The sequence below is a fragment of the Triticum dicoccoides genome, chromosome 6A (genome assembly GCF_002162155.2).
Source record: "Triticum dicoccoides isolate Atlit2015 ecotype Zavitan chromosome 6A, WEW_v2.0, whole genome shotgun sequence".
NCBI lineage: Eukaryota > Viridiplantae > Streptophyta > Magnoliopsida > Poales > Poaceae > Triticum > Triticum dicoccoides.
Window position 1 is genome coordinate 70,988,018 of NC_041390.1, and position 14,980 is coordinate 71,002,997.

Here is a 14,980-nt window from a genome sequence, read left to right on the forward strand (position 1 = left end):
GCGACATTTTTCTGCCTGGAAGCTCTCAAGATCAGCATTACGCACATATGCGCTGAATTCTTCCTTGATTCCTGCTCGATCCATAAAGTCCTCTGAAGGCCATTCACAAGCCCTCACTTGAGCTTCCCTCGATGGTTCTTCGTCGGCATCGCGCATTGCGAGCCTGGGTCCTTGCTCCCTTGAAGGGCCACCTTGGTACATTTTCCTAAGCATATTTCTTCCTCTGAAAAATTTCTGAAATTTTAGTAAGTTCAAAATATAAGTGAACTAAACTCAACAATATTGATAGCAACTATTCCTACAAGTGCCTAGGGGCAATATCATGCATCAAAACTACTTTTGACCATATAAATTTGACATGCAAGCTCAAGAATAGGGTCACCTAAGAAGCAAAAATATGCAATGAATAAAGCACTAGAACAAAAACTAATTGGACCATTGGAGGAGTTACATACCAAGGAACAATCCCCCAAAGCAGTTTTGTGAGAGGTGCTTTGAGCAAGGAGATCAAAAATGGCAGCAAGATGAGCTTGGACTCGGGTTTGAGCTGGTTAGTGGTGTTTGTGGGAAGAAGAAGGAGTGTGTGGTAGATGGAATGAGTGGAGGAGAGGCACCATGGGCCCACGAGGTAGGGGCGCACCTAGGGGGTGGGCGCACCCTCCACCCTCGTGGCCAGGTGCTTGCTCCCCCTGCTGTGTTTCCAGTGCCAGATATTCTAAAATATTCTATGAAAAATCATATTTAATGTTCAGGGCATTTGGAGAACTTTTATTTTTGGGGTATTTTTTATTGCATGGATAATTCAGATAACAGACAGAAAAATATTGTTTTTGTTTTATTTAATATAAATAACAGAAAGTAAAAAGAGGGTACAGAGAGTTGTGTTTTCTAAATTCATCCATCTCATGCTTATCAAAAGGAATCCACTAACAAGGTTGATCAGATCTTGTTAACAAACTCATTCCGAATAACAGAACCGGAGAATTTTCGAATAACACTAGGTTACCTCGACGGGGATATGCACATCCCTAACAATAAGAATATCATATTTCTTCTTGACAATAGGAAGAGGGAATTCAAAACCTCCAATAGTAATAGTTGAAATTTTTCCAATAGAATTGATACTGTGGACTTGAGGTTGTTTGCTCGGAAAGTGTACTGTATGCTCATTACCATTAACATGAGAGGTGACATTGCCTTTGGTGCAATCAATAACAACCTCTGCAGTATTAAAAAAGGGTCTTCCAAGAATAATAGACATACTATCGTCCTTGGGAATATCAAGAATAACAAAGTCCGTTAAAATAGTAACATTTGCAACCACAACAGGCACATCCTCACAAATACCGACAGGTATAGCAGTTGATTTGTCAGCCATTTGCAAAGATATTTTAGTAGGTGTCAACTTATTCAAATCAAGTCTATGATATAAAGAGAGTGGCATAACACTAACACTGACTCCAAGATCACATAAAGCAGTTTTAACATAGTTTCTTTTAATGGAGCATGGTATAGTGGGTACTCCTGGATCTCCTAGTTTCTTAGGTATTCCACCTTTAAAAGTATAATTAGCAAGCATGGTGGAAATTTCAGTTTCCGGTATCTTTCTTTTATTTTTCACAATTTCTTTCATATATTTAGCATAAGGGTTCATTTTGAGCATATCAGTCAAACGCATACGCAAAAAGATAGGTCTAATCATTTCAGCAAAGCGCTCAAAATCCTCATCATCCTTTTTCTTGGATGGTTTAGGAGGAAAAGGCATGGGTTTCTGAACCCATGGTTCTCTTTCCTTACCGTGCTTCCTAGCAACAAAGTCTCTCTTATCATAATGTTGATTCTTTGATTGTGGGTTATCAAGATCAACAGCAGGTTCAATCTCTACATCATTATTATTGCTAGGTTGAGCATCAACATGGACATCATCATTAACATTATCACTAGGTTCATGTTCATTACCAGATTGTGTTTCAGCGTCAGAAATAGAAATATCATTGGGATTCTCATGAGTGTCATCAACATGTTCACTAGAAGCATGCAAAGTCCTATCTTTTTTCTTTTTCTTCCTTTTAGAAGGACTAGGTGCATCAACAATATTTCTCTGAGAATCTTGCTCAATTCTCTTAGGATGGTCTTCAGGATACAAAGGTTCCTGACTCCTTTTACCAGTTCTAGTAGCCACTCTAATAGAAAAATCATTATTCTTACTATTCAATTCATTGAGCAAATCATTCTGAGCTTTAAGTACTTGTTCTACTTGAGTGGTAACCATAGAAGCATTTTACTAATAATTTTAAGTTCACCTTTAACATTAGCCATGTAATTGTTGGGGAACGTTGCAGAAAATTAAATTTTTTCCTACGGTTTCACCAAGATCCATCTATGAGTTCATCTAAGCAACGAGTCTAGGGAGAGAGTTCACATCTACATACCACTTGTAGATCGCGTGCGGAAGCTTGCAAGGTGATGATGTAGTCGTACTCGACGTGATCCAAATCACCGATGACCAGCGCCGAACGGACGGCACCTCCGCGTTCAACACACGTACGGGACGGGAGACGTCTCCTCCTTCTTGATCCAGCAAGGGGGGAGGAGAGGTTGATGAAGATCCAGCAGCACGACGGCGTGGTGGTGGATGCAGGGCGTCACAGCAGCAGGGCTTCGCCGAGACTACGAGGGAGAGACGTAACGGGGGGAGGTGGAGGCGCCAGGGGCTGGTGTATGAAGTCCCTCCTCTTCCCCACTATATATAGGGGTGCCAGGGGGGGCGCCGGCCCTAGTAGATGAGATCTACTAGGGGGGCGGCGGCCTAGGGGAGGTTTCCCTCCCCCCCAAGGCACCTAGGGGTGCCTTCCACCACTAGGACTCCTCCTAGGGGGAAACCCTAGGCGCATGGGCCTATAGGGGCTGGTGCCCTTGGCCCATGATGGCCAAGGCGCACCCCCTACAGCCCATGTGGCCCCCCGGGACAGGTGGCCCCACCCGGTGGACCCCCGGGACCCTTCCGGTGGTCCCGGTACAATACCGATAACCCCGAAACTTGTCCCGATGCCCGGAATAGCACTTCCTATATATAATTCTTTACCTCCGGACCATTTCGGAACTCCTCGTGACGTCCGGGATCTCATCCGGGACTCCGAACAAAATTCGGGTTTCTGCATATACATATCTTCATAACCCTAGCGTCACCGAACCTTAAGTGTGTAGACCCTACGGGTTCGGGAGACATGCAGACATGACCGAGACGCTCTTAGTCAATAACCATCAGCGGGATCTGGATACCCATGATGGCTCCCACATGCTCCTCGATGTTGTCATCGGATGAACCACTATGTCGAGGATTTGATCAAACCCTGTATGCAATTCCCTTTGTCAATCGGTACGTTACTTGCCCGAGACTCGATCGTCGGTATCCCAATACCTTGTTCAGTCTCGTTACCGACAAGTCACTTTACTCGTACCGTAATGCATGATCCCGTGTCCAACACCTTGGTCACATTGAGCTCAATATGATGATGCATTACCGAGTGGGCCCAGAGATACCTCTCCGTCATACGGAGTGACAAATCCCAGTCTCGATCCGTGTCAACCCAACAGCTACTTTCGGAGATACCTGTAATGCACCTTTATAGTCACCCAGTTACGTTGTGACGTTTGATACACCCAAGGCACTCTTACGGTATCCGGGAGTTACACGATCTCATGGTCGAAGCAAGAGATACTTGACACTTGCAAAGCTCTAGCAAAACGAACTACACGATCTTTTATGCTATGCTTAGGATTGGGTCTTGTCCATCACATCATTCTCCTAATGATGTGATCCCGTTATCAACGACATCCAATGTCCATAGTCAGGAAACCATGACTATCTGTTGATCACAACGAGCTGGTCAACTAGAGGCTTACCAGGGACATAGTGTGGTCTAAGTATTCACACGTGTATTACGATTTCCGGATAATACAGTTATAGCATGAATAAAAGACAATTATCATGAACAATGAAATATAATAATACTTTTATTATTGCCTCTAGGGCATATTTCCAACAGTCTCCCACTTGCACTAGAGTCACCAATCTAGTTACATTGTGATGAATCGAACACCCATAGAGTTCTGGTGTTGATCATGTTTTGCACGCGAGAGAGGTTTAGTCAGCGGATCTGCGACATTCAGATCCGTGTGCACTTTGCAAATCTCTATGTCTCCATCTTGAACATTTTCACGGATGGAGTTGAAACGACGCTTGATGTGCCTGGTCTTCTTGTGAAACCTGGGCTCCTTTGCGAGGGCAATAGCTCCTGTGTTGTCACAGAAGAGTTTGATCGGCCCCGACGCATTGGGTATGACTCCTAGGTCGGTGATGAACTCCTTCACCCAAATCGCTTCATGTGCTGTCTCCGAGGCTGCCATGTACTCCGCTTCACACGTAGATCCCGCCACGACGCTCTGCTTGCAGCTGCACCAGCTTACTGCTCCACCATTCAACATATACACGTATCCGGTTTGTGACTTAGAGTCATCCAGATCTGAGTCGAAGCTAGCGTCGACGTAACCCTTTACGACGAGCTCTTCGTCTCCTCCATAAACGAGAAACATGTCCTTTGTCCTTTTCAGGTACTTCAGGATATTCTTGACCGCTGTCCAGTGTTCCTTGCCGGGATTACTTTGGTATATTGCTACCAAACTTACGGCAAGGTTTACATCGGGTCTGGTACACAGCATGGCATACATAATAGATCCTATGGCTGAGGCATAGGGGATGACACTCATCTCTTCTTTATCTTTTGCCGTGGTCGGTGACTGAGCTGAGCTCAGTCTCATACCTTGTAACATAGGCAAGAACCCCTTCTTGGACTGATCCATTCTGAATCTCTTCAAAATCTTATCAAGGTATGTGCTTTGTGAAAGACCTATGAGGCGTCTCGATCTATCTCTATAGATCTTGATGCCTAATATATATGCAGCTTCTCCAAGGTCCTTCATTGAAAAACACTTATTCAAGTAGGCCTTAATGCTGTCCAGAAATTCTATATTATTTCCCATCAGGAGTATGTCATCTACATATAATATGAGAAATGCTACAGAGCTCCCACTCACTTTCTTGTAAACGCAGGCTTCTCCATAAGTCTGCATAAACCCAAACGCTTTGATCATTTCATCAAAGCAAATGTTCCAACTCCGAGATGCTTGCACCAGTCCATAAATGGATCGCTGGAGCTTGCATACTTTGTTAGTGTTCCAAGGATCGACAAAACCTTCCGGCTGCATCATATACAGTTCTTCCTTAAGATGCCCGTTAAGGAATGCTGTTTTGACGTCCATCTGCCATATCTCATAATCATAGTATGCGGCAATTGCTAACATGATTCAGACGGACTTTAGCTTCGCTACGGGAGAGAATGTCTCGTCGTAGTCAATCCCTTGAACCTGTCGATAACCCTTAGCGACAAGTCGAGCCTTATAGATGGTAACATTACCATCCGCGTCCGTCTTCTTCTTAAAGATCCATTTGTTTTCTATCGCTCGCCGATCATCGGGCAAGTCTGTCAAAGTCCATACTTTGTTTTCATACATGGATTCTATCTCGGATTTCATGGCTTCAAGCCATTTGTTGGAATCCGGGCCCGCCATTGCTTCTTCATAGTTCGAAGGTTCATTGTTGTCTAACAACATGATTTCCAGGACAGGGTTGCCGTACCACTCTGGTGCGGAACGTGTCCTTGTGGACCTACGAAGTTCAGCAGTAACTTGATCCGAAGTACCTTGATCATTATCATGGATTTCCTCTTCAGTTGGTGTGGGCATCACAGGAACGGTTTCCTGTGCTGCGTCACTGTCCCGCTCAAGAGGTAGTACTTCATCGAGTTCTACTTTCCTCCCACTTACTTCTTTCGAGAGAAACTCTTTTTCCAGAAAGCATCCGTTCTTGGCAACAAAGATCTTGCCTTCGGATCTTAAGTAGAAGGTATACCCTACAGTTTCCTTAGGGTATCCTATGAATACGCATTTTTCCGACTTGGGTTCGAGCTTTTCAGGTTGAAGTTTCTTGACATAAGCTTCGCATCCCCAAACTTTTAGAAACGACAGCTTAGGTTTCTTTCCAAACCATAATTCATACGGTGTCGTCTCAACGGATTTAGACGGTGCCCTATTTAAAGTGAATGTAGCTGTCTCTAGAGCGTATCCCCAAAATGATAGCGGTAAATCGGTAAGAGACATCATAGACCGCACCATATCCAATAGAGTGCGATTACGACGTTCGGACACACCGTTTCTCTGAGGTGTTCCAGGCGGCGTGAGCTGTGAAACGATTCCACATTTCTTTAAGTGTGTACCAAATTCGTGACTTAAGTATTCTCCTCCACGATCTGATCGTAAGAATTTTATCTTTCGGTCACGTTGATTCTCCACCTCATTCTGAAATTCCTTGAACTTTTCAAAGGTCTCAGACTTGTGTTTCATTAAGTAGACATACCCATATCTACTCAAGTCATCTGTGAGAGTGAGAACATAACGATATCCTCCGCGAGCCTCAACGCTCATTGGACCGCACACATCGGTATGTATGATTTCCAACAAGTTGGTTGCTCGCTCCATTGTTCCGGAGAACGGAGTCTTGGTCATTTTACCTAAGAGGCATGGTTCGCACGTGTCAAACGATTCATAATCAAGAGACTCTAAAAGTCCACCGGCATGGAGCTTCTTCATGCGCTTGACACCAATGTGACCAAGGCGGCAGTGCCACAAGTATGTGGGACTATCGTTATCAACTTTAAATCTTTTGGCATCTACACTATGAACATGTGTAATATTACGCTCGAGATTCATTAAGAATAAACCATTGACCATCGGAGCATGACCATAAAACATATCTCTCATATAAATCGAACAACCATTATTCTCAGACTTAAATGAGTAGCCATCTCGTATTAAACGAGATCCAGATACAATGTTCATGCTCAAACTTGGCACTAAATAACAATTATTAAGGTTCAAAACTAATCCCGTAGGTAAATGTAGAGGCAGCGTGCCGACGGCGATCACATCGACTCTGGAACCATTCCCGACGCGCATCGTCACCTCGTCCTTCGCCAGTCTCCGTTTATTCCGCAGCTCCTTTGGTGTTGCCGGCCTTCTTATCCGCTAAGTATTTGGGGCAGTTCCGCTTCCAGTGACCCTTCCCCTTGCAATAAAAGCACTCAGTCTCAGGCTTGGGTCCATTCTTTGACTTCTTCCCGGTAACTGGCTTACCAGGCGCGGCAACATCTTTGCCGTCCTTCTTGAAGTTCTTCTTACCCTTGCCCTTCTTGAACTTAGTGGTCTTATTGACCATCAACACTTGATGTTCTTTCTTGATTTCAGCCTCTGCTGACTTCAGCATCGAGAACACTTCAGGAATGGTCTTTTCCATTCCCTGCATGTTGTAGTTCATCACAAAGCTCTTGTAGCTTGGTGGGAGCGACTGGAGGATTCTGTCAATGACCGCCTCATCTGGGAGGTTAATGTTCAGCTGGGTCATACGGTTGTGCAACCCAGACATCTTCAGGATGTGCTCACTGACAGAACTGTCCTCCTCCATCTTACAACTGTAGAACTTGTCGGAGACATCATATCTCTCGACCCGGGCATGAGCTTGAAAAACTAGTTTCAGCTCTTCGAACATCTCATATGCTCCGTGATGCTCAAAACGCTTTTGGAGCCGCGGTTCTAAGCTGTAAAGCATGCCGCACTGAACGAGGGAGTAATCATCAGCGCGAGTTTGCCAAGCATTCATAATGTCTTGGTTCTCTGGGACGGGAGCGTCACCTAGCGGTCCTTCTAGGACATATTGTTTCCTGGCAGCTATGAGGATGATCATCAGGTTCCGGACCCAGTCCGTATAGTTGCTGCCATCATCTTTCAGCTTGGTTTTCTCTAGGAACGCGTTGAAGTTCATGTTGACATTAGCGTTGGCCATTGATCTACAAGACATATTTGCAAAGGTTTTAGACTAAGTTCATGATAATAAAGTTCTAATCAAATTATGAACTCCCACTTAGATTAGACATCCCTTTAGTCATCTAAGTGTTACACGATCCGAGTCGACTAGGCCGTGTCCGATCATCACGTGAGACGGACTAGTCATCATCGGTGAACATTCTCATGTTGATCGTATCTTCTATACGATTCGTGTTCGACCTTTCGGTCTCCGTGTTCCGAGGCCATGTCTGCAGATGCTAGGCTCGTCAAGTTAACCCTAAGTGTTTTCGCTGTGTAAAACTGTCTTACACCCGTTGTATGTGAACGTAAGAATCCATCACACCCGATCATCACGTGGTGCTTAGAAACGACGAACTGTAGCAACGGTGCACAGTTAGGGGAGAACACTTCTTGAAATTTTATAAGGGATCATCTTATTTACTACCGTCGTCCTAAGTAAACAAGATGCATAATACATAATAAACATCACATGCAATTATATAGTTGTGACATGATATGGCCAATATCATATAGCTCCATTGATCTTCATCTTCGGGGCTCCTTGATCATCTTGTCACCGGCTTGACACCATGATCTCCATCATCATGATCTCCATCATCGTGTCTTCATGAAGTTGTCACGCCAACGACTACTTCTACTTCTATGACTAACGTTTAGCAATAAAGTAAAGTAGTTTACATGACGTTATTCAATGACACGCAGGTCATACAAAAAATAATGACAACTCCTATGGCTCCTGCCGGTTGTCATACTCATCGACATGCAAGTCGTGAATCCTATTACAAAGAACATGATCTCATACATCACAATTCATCATTCATCACAACTTCTGGCCATATCACATCACATGATCAATCGCTGCAAAAACAAGTTAGACGTCCTCTAATTGTTGTTGCATCTTTTACGTGGCTGCAATTGGGTTCTAGCAAGAACGTTTTCTTACCTACGAATCACCACAACGTGATTTTGTCAACTTCTATTTACCCTTCATAAGGGCGCTGTTCATCGATTCCGCTCCAACTAAGGTGGGAGAGACAGACACCCGCCAGCCACCTTATGCAACTTGTGCATGTCAGTCGGTGGAACCGGTCTCACGTAAGTGTACGTGTAAGGTTGGTCCGGGCCGCTTCATCCCACAATACCGTTGAGCAAGAAAAGACTAGTAGAGGCAAGTAAGATGACAAAATCCACGCCCACAACAAAGTTGTGTTCTACTCGTGCAAAGAGAACTACGCATAGACCTAGCTCATGATGCCACTGTTGGGGAACGTTGCAGAAAATTAAAATTTTTCCTACGGTTTCACCAAGATCCATCTATGAGTTCATCTAAGAAACGAGTCTAGGGAGAGAGTTTGCATCTACATACCACTTGTAGATCGCGTGCGGAAGCTTGCAAGGTGATGATGTAGTCGTACTCGACGTGATCCAAATCACCGATGACCAGCGCCGAACGGACGGCACCTCTGCGTTCAACACACGTACGGGATGGGAGACGTCTCCTCCTTCTTGATCCAGCAAGGGGGGAGGAGAGGTTGATGAAGATCCAGCAGCACGACGGCGTGGTGGTGGATGCAGGGCGTCACAGCAGCAGGGCTTCGCCGAGACTACGAGGGAGAGACGTAACGGGGGGAGGTGGAGGCGCCAGGGGCTGGTGTATGAAGTCCCTCCTCTCCCCCACTATATATAGGGGTGCCAGGGGGGCACCGGCCCTAGTAGATGAGATCTACTAGGGGGGGCGGCGGCCTAGGGGAGGTTTCCCTCCCCCCCAAGGCACCTAGGGGTGCCTTCCACCACTAGGACTCCTCCTAGGGGGAAACCCTAGGCGCATGGGCCTATAGGGGCTGGTGCCCTTGGCCCATGATGGCCAAGGCGCACCCCCTACAGCCCATGTGCCCCCCCCGGGACAGGTGGCCCCACCCGGTGGACCCCCGGGACCCTTCCGGTGGCCCCGGTACAATACCGATAACCCCGAAACTTGTCCCGATGCCCGAAATAGCACTTCCTATATATAATTCTTTACCTCCGGACCATTCCGGAACTCCTCATGACGTCCGGGATCTCATCCGGGACTCCGAACAAAATTCGGGTTTCTGCATATACATATCTTCATAACCCTAGCGTCACCGAACCTTAAGTGTGTAGACCCTACGGGTTCGGGAGACATGCAGACATGACCGAGACGCTCTTAGTCAATAACCATCAGCGGGATCTGGATACCCATGATGGCTCCCACATGCTCCTCGATGTTGTCATCGGATGAACCACTATGTCGAGGATTCGATCAAACCCTGTATGCAATTCCCTTTGTCAATCGGTACGTTACTTGCCCGAGACTCGATCGTCGGTATCCCAATACCTTGTTCAGTCTCGTTACCGGCAAGTCACTTTACTCGTACCGTAATGCATGATCCCGTGTCCAACACCTTGGTCACATTGAGCTCAATATGATGATGCATTACCGAGTGGGCCCAGAGATACCTCTCCGTCATACGGAGTGACAAATCCCAGTCTCGATCCGTGTCAACCCAACAACTACTTTCGGAGATACCTGTAATGCACCTTTATAGTCACCCAGTTACGTTGTGACGTTTGATACACCCAAGGTACTCTTACGGTATCCGGGAGTTACACGATCTCATGGTCGAAGGAAGAGATACTTGACACTTGCAAAGCTCTAGCAAAACGAACTACACGATCTTTTATGCTATGCTTAGGATTGGGTCTTGTCCATCACATCATTCTCCTAATGATGTGATCCCGTTATCAACGACATCCAATGTCCATAGTCAGGAAACCATGACTATCTGTTGATCACAACGAGCTGGTCAACTAGAGGCTTACCAGGGACATAGTGTGGTCTAAGTATTCACACGTGTATTACGATTTCCGGATAATACAGTTATAGCATGAATAAAAGACAATTATCATGAACAATGAAATATAATAATACTTTTATTATTGCCTTTAGGGCATATTTCCAACAGACTGTTGGGGAACGTTGCAGAAAATTAAAATTTTTCCTACGGTTTCACCAAGATCCATCTATGAGTTCATCTAAGCAACGAGTCTAGGGAGAGAGTTTGCATCTACATACCACTTGTAGATCGCGTGCGGAAGCTTGCAAGGTGATGATGTAGTCGTACTCGACGTGATCCAAATCACCAATGACCAGCGCCGAACGGACGGCACCTCCGCGTTCAACACACGTACGGGACGGGAGACGTCTCCTCCTTCTTGATCCAGCAAGGGGGAAGGAGAGGTTGATGAAGATCCAGCAGCACGACGGCGTGGTGGTGGATGCAGGGCGTCACAGCAGCAGGGCTTCGCCGAGACTACGAGGGAGAGACGTAACGGGGGGAGGTGGAGGCGCCAGGGGCTGGTGTATGAAGTCCCTCCTCTCCCCCACTATATATAGGGGTGCCAGGGGGGCACCGGCCCTAGTAGATGAGATCTACTAGGGGGGGCGGCGGCCTAGGGGAGGTTTCCCTCCCCCCCAAGGCACCTAGGGGTGCCTTCCACCACTAGGACTCCTCCTAGGGGGAAACCCTAGGCGCATGGGCCTATAGGGGCTGGTGCCCTTGGCCCATGATGGCCAAGGCGCACCCCCTACAGCCCATGTGCCCCCCCGGGACAGGTGGCCCCACCCGGTGGACCCCCGGGACCCTTCCGGTGGTCCCGGTACAATACCGATAACCCCGAAACTTGTCCCGATGCCCGAAACAGCACTTCCTATATATAATTCTTTACCTCCGGACCATTCCGGAACTCCTCGTGACGTCCGGGATCTCATCCGGGACTCCGAACAACATTCGGGTTTCTGCATATACATATCTTCATAACCCTAGCGTCACCGAACCTTAAGTGTGTAGACCCTACGGGTTCGGGAGACATGCAGACATGACCGAGACGCTCTCAGTCAATAACCATCAGCGGGATCTGGATACCCATGATGGCTCCCACATGCTCCTCGATGTTGTCATCGGATGAACCACTATGTCGAGGATTCGATCAAACCCTGTATGTAATTCCCTTTGTCAATCGGTACGTTACTTGCCCGAGACTCGATCGTCGGTATCCCAATACCTTGTTCAGTCTCGTTACCGGCAAGTCACTTTACTCGTACCGTAATGCATGATCCCGTGTCCAACACCTTGGTCACATTGAGCTCATTATGATGATGCATTACCGAGTGGGCCCAGAGATACCTCTCCGTCATACAGAGTGACAAATCCCAGTCTCGATCCGTGTCAACCCAACAGCTACTTTCGGAGATACCTGTAATGCACCTTTATAGTCACCCAGTTACGTTGTGACGTTTGATACACCCAAGGCACTCTTACGGTATCCGGGAGTTACACGATCTCATGGTCGAAGGAAGAGATACTTGACACTTGCAAAGCTCTAGCAAAACGAACTACACGATCTTTTATGCTATGCTTAGGATTGGGTCTTGTCCATCACATCATTCTCCTAATGATGTGATCCCGTTATCAACGACATCCAATGTCCATAGTCAGGAAACCATGACTATCTGTTGATCACAACGAGCTGGTCAACTAGAGGCTTACCAGGGACATAGTGTGGTCTAAGTATTCACACGTGTATTACGATTTCCGGATAATACAGTTATAGCATGAATAAAAGACAATTATCATGAACAATGAAATATAATAATACTTTTATTATTGCCTCTAGGGCATATTTCCAACAGTAATCACCCAAGTGTTCAAGCATATCAGCATTGCGTTTTAATTCTCTACCAAAATAAGCATTGAAGTTTTCTTGTTTAACCATAAAGTCATCAAACTCATCCAAGCATGGGCTAACAAACTTAGTAAATGGGATTTCAACTTTATCATATCTATAGAGAGAATTTACCTTTACTACCTGTGTCAGGTTATCAAGACCATGTATTTCTTCAACAGGCGGTAAATTAAGACCATGTATTTCCTCAATAGGAGGTAAATTCTTAACATCATTAGCTTTAATACCTTTTTCTTTCATAGATTTCTTTGCCTCTTGCATATCTTCAAGACTGAGAAATAGAATACCCCTTTTCTTCGGAGTCGGCTTAGGAGTTGGTTCAGGAATTCGATCAGGAAGTGTCCAATTATTTTCATTTGTCAACATATTATTCAATAGAATTTCAGCTTCATCGGGTGTTCTTTCCCTGAAAACACAACCAGCACAACTATCCAGGTGGTCTCTAGAAGCATCGGTTAGTCCATTATAAAATATATCAAGTATTTCATTTTTCTTAAGAGGATGATCAGGCAAAGCATTAAGTAATTGGAGAAGCCTCCCCCAAGCTTGTGGGAGACTCTCTTCTTCAATTTGCACAGAATTATATATTTCCCTTAAAGCAGCTTGTTTCTTATGAGCGGGGAAATATTTAGCAGAGAAGTAATAAATCATATCCTAGGGACTACGCACACAACCAGGATCAAGAGAATTAAACCATATCTTAGCATCACCCTTTAATGAGAACGGAAATATCTTAAGGATATAATAGTAGCGAGTTTTCTCATCATTAGTAAACAGGGTAGCTATATCATTTAATTTAGTAAGATGTGCCACAACAGTTTCAGATTCATAGCCATAGAAAGGATCAGATTCAGATAAAGTAATTATCTCAGGGTCGACAGAGAATTCATAATCCTTATCAGTAACAAAGGAAGGTGAAGTAGCATAAGCAGGATCATATTTCATTCTAGCATTCAAAGTTTTTTGTTTCATCTTAGCTAATAATTTCTTAAGATCACTCCTACAATTGCAAGGAAGAAAGTCTCTAGCAGTTTCTTCATCCATAACATGACCCTCAAGAACAACAGGCAATTCATATCCAGGGGGAGAATCTTCATCATCACTTTCATCAATATTATCAGTTTCAATAATTTAATTCTCTCTGGCCCTAGCAAGTTGTTCATCAAGAAATTCACCAAGTGGCACAGTGGTATCAAGCATAGAAGTAGTTTCATCATAAGTATCATGCATAGCAGAAGTGGCATCATCAATAACATGCGACATATCAGAATTAATAGCAGAAGCGTGTATAGGTGTCACAAGCTTACTCAAAACAGAAGGTGAATCAAGTGCAGAGCTAGATGGCAGTTCCTTACCTCCCCTCGTAGTTGAGGGATAAATCTTGGTTTTAGTGTCTTTCATGTTCTTCATAATGATAAGCAGATATAAATCCCAAGTAACTCAAAGAATAGAGCTATGCTCCCCGACAACGGCACTAGAAAATAGTCTAGATAACCCACAAGTATAGGGGATCACAACAGTTTTCGAGGGTAGAGTATTCAACCCAAATTTATTGATTCGACACAAGGGGAGCCAAAGAATATTCTCAAGTATTAGCAGCTGAGTTGTCAATTCAACCACACCAGGAAACTTAATATCTGCAGAAAAGTACTTAGTAGCAAAGTAATATGATAGTAGTGGTAAAGATAGCAAAAGTAACGGTAGCAAAAGTAATGTTCTTGGTACTTTATAGTGATGATAGAAATAGCAACAGAAAAGTAAATAAGCGAAGAACAATATATGGAAAGCTCGTAGGCAAAGGATCGGTGATGGAGAATTATGCTGGATGCGGTTCATCATGTAACAGTCATAACCTAGAGTGACACAGAACTAGCTCCAGTTCATCAACGTAATGTAGGCATGTATTCCGAATATAGTCATACGTGCTTATGGAAAAGAACTTGCATGACATCTTTTGTCCTACCCTCCCGTGGCAGCGAGGTCCTATTGGAAACTAAGGGATATTAGGTCCTCCTTTTAATAGAGTACCAGAACAAAGCATTAACACATAGTGAATACATGAACTCCTCAAACTACGATCATCACCGGTAAGTATCCCGATTATTGTCAGTTCGGGGTTAACGGATCATAACACATAATAAGGTGACTATAGACTTGCAAGATAGGATCAAGAACTCTCATAAATTGATGAAAACATAATAGGTTCAGATCTAAAATCATGGCACTCGGGCCCTAG